The sequence below is a fragment of the Notolepis coatsorum genome (assembly GCF_963971535.1).
Source record: "Notolepis coatsorum genome assembly, chromosome: 14".
NCBI lineage: Eukaryota > Metazoa > Chordata > Actinopteri > Aulopiformes > Paralepididae > Notolepis > Notolepis coatsorum.
Genome location: NC_140178.1, coordinates 4,251,216 through 4,259,270, shown reverse-complemented (window position 1 = coordinate 4,259,270; position 8,055 = coordinate 4,251,216). Strand labels below are relative to the sequence as shown.

Here is an 8,055-nt window from a genome sequence, read left to right as displayed (position 1 = left end):
GCTTGTGGGGACCTACAGTTGCGCTGGCCGATGAAGATGTTCTCCAACATGCTGGACGTGTCCCTCTACAATGCATCGGTGCCGTGGCTGGCCATAGAACCAGGCTGGAACCTCGATAGAAAATACCAAAGGAGGCTGTTCCTGGACGAGCTGGGCACAAAGCTCGTCATGCCGCAGGTGGCCCTCCAGGAGAGATTGCCCCGCGGGCTAAGCGCTGCCTGGAACGGTGAAGGAGGCAAGGCACTCCTCCGCCCAACAAGCCACTCCCACCAGCAGGGCCAAGCCGGATGCCTGAACACAGAATGACACCAGTATCACTGACTACCACGGCAAGCCTATAGAAAGTTATTCTATTTAATAATAATTATCATAATATATACATTAAAAAAAAAAGTATATTAATAATAATTAAAAAAAAAAATCCTGTTGTACCGAACTCGTACCGAACAGTGACCCCAATACCGAGGTACGTACCGAACAGTGGCTTCCGTGTACCGTTACACCCTTAATACATAATGAATGTATACATGATCATGCAACATTTATAAAAAAGTTGTAGGAACGGTTTGGGAGAGGGGTGTAGGGAGGGTTTTTAGTTTGTGTGGTGTGATAACAATGTTGAAATTGAGAAGTTTAGACTTTAGTTTTACAACTGAAAAAAAAAAAAGTGTTATGAAAGTACAGAAAAAAGGTAACCTCGGGTATCGGTTAAAATGTGAACGGTTCCCCAACCCTATTCGAGTGTTAGCGTGTCGTTGAGTATGCCCCGTCTATCATGTTGACAATCGCACCCATCAGCTCTGCTGCGTCTTACAGAGCCAAGCAGTTGTGTCGTCTCATTACTGTCGGAGGCTATAACCAGTTATAACAGCACAACAGAAGCTGCTCAACCTTCTCAGTCCTCCACCACAAGTACAATAATGTACAGATACAATGTGTAACCTTTGCCCTCAAAACGTTTTTTGATCAATTAATTACAGTTATCATCTAAATTAATGTTGTTATTTACATGTTGTGTGCATGTTGCACATAAGAACATGGTGGCTTGCTTAGTTAGTTCGATGGTAAAGTGTACAATGTAATCCTATGTAAGCACACCACTGTTTTGGTCAGACATGCTGGTGCGCTAGTGCGACATCCAGTGGCTGAATGTCATCTATAGCAGTGCTTCCCAATCCTCTCCTCGAAGCACCACAGCCGTTCCATGCATTTGTTAAATTCCACCACCAGCACACCTGATTCAACTTAACAAGCCCTTTATTAGTTGAATGAGGTGTGCTGGTGGTGGAATTTAACAAATACATGGAACGGCTGGGGTGCTTCGAGGAGAGGATTGGGAACCACTGATCTATAGCACCTTTAATATTATGTTTTTATCCCGAGAGGCTGCCGTGCCTCGCCTTCATATCTACGGCGTTACCATCATGGTGGGAGATAATGTTATGTTGGACAAGGACCACATGGTTGTATACCGTCGACTCACTTGGTGCTGCCTCTCTGGACGCCAGCGTTGCAGGCTACTGTCGACTCACTTGGTGACGCCTCTCTGGACGCCAGCGTTGCAGGCTACTGTCGACTCACTTGGTGCTGCCTCTCTGGACGCCAGCGTCGCCGGCTACTGTCGACTCACTTGGTGCTGCCTCTCTGGACGCCAGCGTCGCAGGCCCGCATGCCCTTCATGCCGTTCATCAGGCTGCTCTTCCCAACATTAGGGAAGCCTGGGGGCAGAGCACTTTTACCAGGCAGGTTAAAGCCGCTCTGTTACACTCTTCCCCCCATTGTGAAAAACCACCTTTGGTAGAGAGGTCATCACCTGGGACAGGATTTGTTCCATTCTGTCCTGCTTGATAACCTCCACCTGTGGAAATTAGGTATGCAATTAATAACAAAGAAATAGAATTGTGAGCCTAAAATAGGGCTGGCCAAAGTCGAATTACATTCTGAAGAAATAAAAACGTTCCCGACACTGATAATGCTAAGAATTTCAAATGGTCTGGCACAGCATTTGGATCAGAGTTGGATTAGAAGTCTTCATCATGAATCAAGACTTTTGTTATTGTCCTCATTTCCACACTAGTGCACAGACAAATTGCTACCCATCGGATGAAAACGCAAGGGTTCAACGGTGAATATATGGATCAGATCTGGTAGTGAAAACTAGTGTACCCTGGCCTAGTGGAAACCATTGTACCCCTAGTGGAAACTAGTGTACCCTGGCCTAGTGGAAACTATTGTACCCCTAGTGAAAACTAGTAAAGTTAGTATACCCCAAGTGGAAACTACTATATAAACTAGAGTAACCCTGAAGAAACAAACACTTCACTAAACAAATAATCGCTACCATTTTCTATTCATTAGTCAAATGAATAAGGAAACCAAATCCAGTTTGTTCAATTTACTGAACAATCGGTATAGTTGACACAAAACTATCTGCTATAGTCGAATACCTACATAATTTCCAATAACCATGCCCATCCCCAATATCTACCTCTTCTTTTACAAAAAAGAGAATATAGCCTCAACTACAAGAGGGGTGTGCTTACCGACTAACCCCACTTTGAGAACGCCCTCAGTCTTGGTGGCAGCAGCATAGCCTCCGAGGAGGTTGAGGAGACAGCTGCTGGCCCGGACACACTGCAGCTCTGGATTTATCCAGGACTCCCATTTGACGTGGCTCTGCTCTTCTTCTCTAGCTGACGAGAGGACAGAACCAGGAAAGTACAAATTTAAACATTTCAGAATAATTGCGAGCAAGGGCGTTCTAGTAGTTTTCTGCCTTTAAGTTTTCAATAGAAGAAATCTGTACAAACCCAGAACATTTTGTCGTTAGTTCATGCCGACCTATGAATCAACGCTATAGAGTTTGTTTGTCGTATTTTTTATTTATTGGCGAATTGGGAAGATACCGCCCCCTATCGTCTCTCCCTGTGTAACTGCACCCCATTAGTTTAGACTGATGGGGGGCAGGGGGGGGGGGGGGCAGTTTCCTCATTTTACTTTTCCGTCAAGCCAACTGAAGAGACCCAAGTTGATCGCCGACCCCAGAACAGCGTGGATTATGTATTTCCAGCCTCCCATACGCTGAATCAATAAACGCCATCGATATTTAGACCAAATATAACAAACCTAAACTAACGTTACAACTAACCTAAAGTTAGTTTAGGTTTGTGTTAACGTTAGATAATGTACAAAATAAACGTTTTCCCGCTGCTATAAACGTCTCACTTTTATTTTGAAAACCCCAGAAAGGAAGTCATTATATTTGCTTTACCATCCTGTTCTGAGTTAGCTCCGGTTAGCTCCGAGCGTGCAGTAGTTAGTATTATATTATCAATACCAGCCATTGGATTACTGTTTTCTAAATTGGGGAGGCTTTTAATAGTCAAGGTAAGAGGATTTTAAGTCATGGTATCCATAAACTTCAATCGGTTCGGATCCTTTGAAGGAATGAGAATATCAACAAACACAGCTTCATGTTGAAACCACTGACTGCACCCAGAGACTCGAGTGGTTAGGCAAAAAATAGTTCAGAGCATATTTGCTTATAAAACACAATTGTCTAATTCAATTATTTTTTATTTCTCCACGTGGTGAATACACAGGTCACAACATGTTTACAGGAACGTTTTAGAGTTGTATTTGGTGACTGTAAGACCCTGTAGGGAACGTCAGGCTTCGGCCCCCCCGCAATTCCAGTGATGAAGCTAAGCTACGCTAACAGAGAGACTGTTCCCAAAGCTAAATGCACGCACAGAGACAAAAAAGGTATGCATCTTCTCCAGGGAAGATGTTAAATAAGCTAATTTCCCAAAATGTTGGAGTTTTCCTTTAACCCGGAAACGGAAATGGGAAATGCTGAAATAATAACGTGAATTATTCTAAGTTATAATTATTTTGTCTCATCTTGTTTTAGTCAACATAAATTAAGATAATTAATCATGGTTTTTGTAAACTACATTTGTGTCCTCAGTTGTGGTCAACGATATTTAATTAATTATTTAGACACGTTAGTGTCACTGTCACATGATCAACATTAACGTGACGTCACGTCTCGTTGTTGTCGCGGGAAAAAGCTTTGTTGAAACATCTTTAGTCATAATTTTCGTTGACAAAATGAACACTGCTTGTATGCCAGCACTTTAATCAATGGGAGGACGAGCACATTTGCGAGCGATTAAACTATATCTTAAATTATGGCTATGGGTCTAATACACCCGTCGCTTATCAATGACTTGCTTGCAGTAAACATGTACGAAACGGATTGTTTTTTCCATCAGTACATTTCCGTTTTAAAGAGTATAGTTTGAGATTTCTAGAAAGAAAAAGATATTCCGCAGTAATAACCCTTTACTGGAATACACAAAACACGTTGTCATTTTCCGGCTGATTTATGAATCGGTTTCAAATAAACGCTAGATTATCGAGAGTATTTGTGTTCTTATGCCCGATACAAAAGCGGGCTAAAAAAATCATTTATTCGTGCCGCGCTCAGCGCCTAACGCCACACACACGTTGTGAACGCTGTGAAAAAAACCTCTGATTAACCCAATACTGGTAACATACAGTCCTTACCTCAGATCAGATGTTCTGCAAAAAGATTAATCCAATTCCTGATTGCCATGCCAAATATCGATCGCGTTTATTGATCCAACATTATACCCCGAAACACAATCCACGCCGCTTCTAGTCCCCTCAGTGAATGCAATAGTATATCAGGTTGCATGCCCCAGAAGTAAAACGTGGACCGGAGTTATTTTTTCGATGCATTCTAAGCCAATCCAATCCAATGATGTGCAATACCATCCGGGAGACGATAGGGGGCGGTATTTGCCCTTTTGCGAGCTCAGACCCATTCCCAATGATAATATCAGGTTGGATGGATAAAAATGTATATCGCTAATAAAAGAAATAACGATTAAAAAACAATAACTCATTATTGGCACACAACGCATGGCGAGTTAACACGACTAATTTCGTTGTTGGCACTCAATGTGTTAAAAGGGGGCCTTTGGCAGATTTTTAACCTGAATCCCATCGTTCTGTTGCAAGGACATAAAACTAAAGAGACTAAAGAGTCTAAAGACAGACCTCTAGTGAACTGGCCCCTGAGCATAATGTTCTCTACTCCTCCTCAGGTCAACATATTCCTACCCATGTGAAGAACCAAGTAGGCCATCTCACCTTGTTTATTTCTGTGCAAATGAACTTCTTTGAACTTTTGTCCGAGGCGATGCGTTTTCGCTCCTGCTTGATAACCTCCACCTGTGGAAATTAGGTATGCAATTAATAACAAAGAAATAGAATTGAGCCTAAAATAGGGCTGGGCAAAGTCGAATTACATTCTGAAGAAATAAACGTTCCCGACACTGATAATGCTAAGAATTTCAAATGGTCTGGCACAGCATTTGGATCAGAGTTGGATTAGAAGTCTTCATCATGAATCAAGACTTGCGTTATTGTCCTCATTTCCACACTAGTGCACAGACAAACTGCTACCCATCAATGTCGTCTTTGAATGGGTCCAAATACTGTTGGCATTCTGATACTAGAGCCATATGAAATCCGTTTTATTATTTTCCAAATTCCATTTTATTTTTTCCCAAATTCCATTTTTTCCGTTTTAATATTTCAGAATTCTGTATTTTGCTTTTTATGCTCATTTTACCATCAGAAATAGTGTCTAATAAATGGGAATGAATAAATGTCCACAATTGAATAAGATATAACAGTCCATTTAATGTTTTTAAGTGCTGCAACTCAGAAATACAGTTAAATTTTACACAATATTTTTCAATTAATATTGTGACAAAATAAAAATACATATTTCAAGTGTAAACAATAGATACAGCTAGCTACTACTGACATTATCACAATGACAATGTCAGTAACCTAGCTATATCTATTATATTGTGATGAAATATAGTAATGCATAATTTAGGCACCTTTAGTTTAGTTTATTTCGTTTATAAAGGACAGTGTATAATGACAATCGTTTGCATTAAACAAATGGATGGGTGCACTAGATTTAGCAAGAAGCTATCATTTCCATCTATAGTCCTATGTACTGTAACGTTTCATAGCTATTTAAGTTTATTTAGATTATAAAGGGCAGTGTATAATGACAATCGTTTGCATTAAACAAATTGATGGGTGCACCAGATTTAGCTAGAACTTCTAGAAGCTATCATTTCCATCTATAGTCCTATAACGTTACATAGCTATTTAAGTGTATTTAGTTTATAAAGGGCAGTGTATAATGACAATCGTTTGCATTAAACAAATGGATGGGTGCACTAGATTTAGCTAGAAGCTATCATGACCTAACGTTATAGCTATTTATTTTTTTGCGGGTCCAGTCCACGGAACGTTGACAGAATTAGCAAAACACCTTATCACCGGAGGCATAAAAGTCATTAGGATACTGCTCTGCTCTGAATTTAGGGTTTAGTGTGGTATTTCGTAGCTTTTTGGATGCTGTTAATACCGGAGCAGCTACACGCTTGGACATTGCTGTGTTGTTGTGAAGCAGTGTGGAAGTGACGCGCGCGGTGTAACACGCTTTAGCGTCCCGGTCATGTTTGCACCAAACGTTCCACCGTTATCCCGAAAACGGAATTACAGTCCAAATTATGGCAAATTCTGCAATATTCCACGTTTTACAGGTAATTCCATTTTTATTGCTCAATTCCGCGATTCCGTCCGCGATTCCGTGATCGCGGATTTCATATGGCTCTATCTGATACTATGATTAGGGATGTCCCGAGCCGATCACGTGATTTTTTTATGCAACAAACATGACCATGTTCACGTCTTAAACTCATACTGTTACAAAGGGTCAGATTAAACCGAATATATGTATTTATTGATTGATATATATTGCATAATATTTGTATATAGTTTGATATCCCTTGTGTATTCTTTGTACATATACACGGAATATCCCTTTAACCTAGTAGCCTACAGACCATAATATTTCGTTCTCTTATTGGATAGCGTTCCACCAGCGCCAGTGTCTTACCCCCAGAGTCGAGTTCAAAGCTACCGTCAAGGCTCGTCTCAACATGCCCGGTTCTGCCCAGGACTACGAGACAGGAATAAGGCGGGCACTAGTTTATTCCCCGTACATATAAATATGGCGCAGGTGAATACAGAAGTAGTTCAGTCCGCAGTCCGTTCAGTTCAGTCTTAGTAACAAGTGAAGCCTCACCCACTATGCAACGTGCGGTGAAGTAGGGCTCGTATTGCCCCAAGATAGTCTTGTTTATCCTAATACGTTTGTTCAACGTATCGTTCGCTCCTTACTAGTAAAAGCCTTCATCACGAGTCAAAGACCAAGTGAAGTGAGCAATTGTGTGTCTAAATAGAGCACTTATAGCCGCGTGCGAATAGGATAGTAAAGCATCAGAGCTTGGTTGAATAACGTCAAGTTCGACTTAGTTAATGTGAAGTACCGCGCACCGGAGGATCTACACCGGTGATTGCAGAGCCCCTCTCTGGCTGGATTATTATTCTTATTGCTTTTAACCAGGCTGTTAGAGCGGAGAAGAATCGTCTACACCCACTGCTGTGGGACCTGCCCGTGAGGAGCATCATTCGAGCCCGTCTCTATTGGAGAGGCTGACCGGCTTCCACCTGTGCTGCACGCATACTGGGATTACAGTCGCTGCCTTTCGTCTGCTGAGCAGGGAGTAATATACCGCCTCCGGGAGCCTATTGAGTCCCCGCTGACCCGGACTTTGCATTAGAGAATTGCCTCCCCCTGCTGGCTTACAACCGGTGGAACCCCCCTACCAGTATCCCCTATATATAATTCCTAATATTCAGGTTGTATAATTACCTCCTGCGTAACCAGAGAATGGACATTCATTATTGATTTGCCTACGCACATTCCTTTGCCTTACAAGTGCATTTAATTGAAGTATATTATGTATTCTTGCTGCTAATAAATACTTAAAGACAACTTTGTGTAGAACCGATTCATTGTGGGGAAGTGTTCTCATCATATACTCGTGTACGGTATGGCCAGTATAATGTACATAAGACGGTAGTGGTTTA

General features: G+C 41.6%; 1 long non-coding RNA gene across 1 annotated transcript; it reads right to left on the bottom strand.

Moving 5' to 3' along the window:
* Window positions 1–1,669: 1,669 nt before the first annotated feature.
* LOC311240789 lies at window positions 1,670–5,264 on the bottom strand. Its single transcript, XR_014620495.1, has 3 exons — window positions 5,182–5,264; window positions 2,544–2,693; window positions 1,670–1,858 (listed from the first exon to the last, which is right to left on the bottom strand). It is a non-coding gene; the product is annotated as an uncharacterized lncRNA (long non-coding RNA).
* Window positions 5,265–8,055: the final 2,791 nt, after the last annotated feature.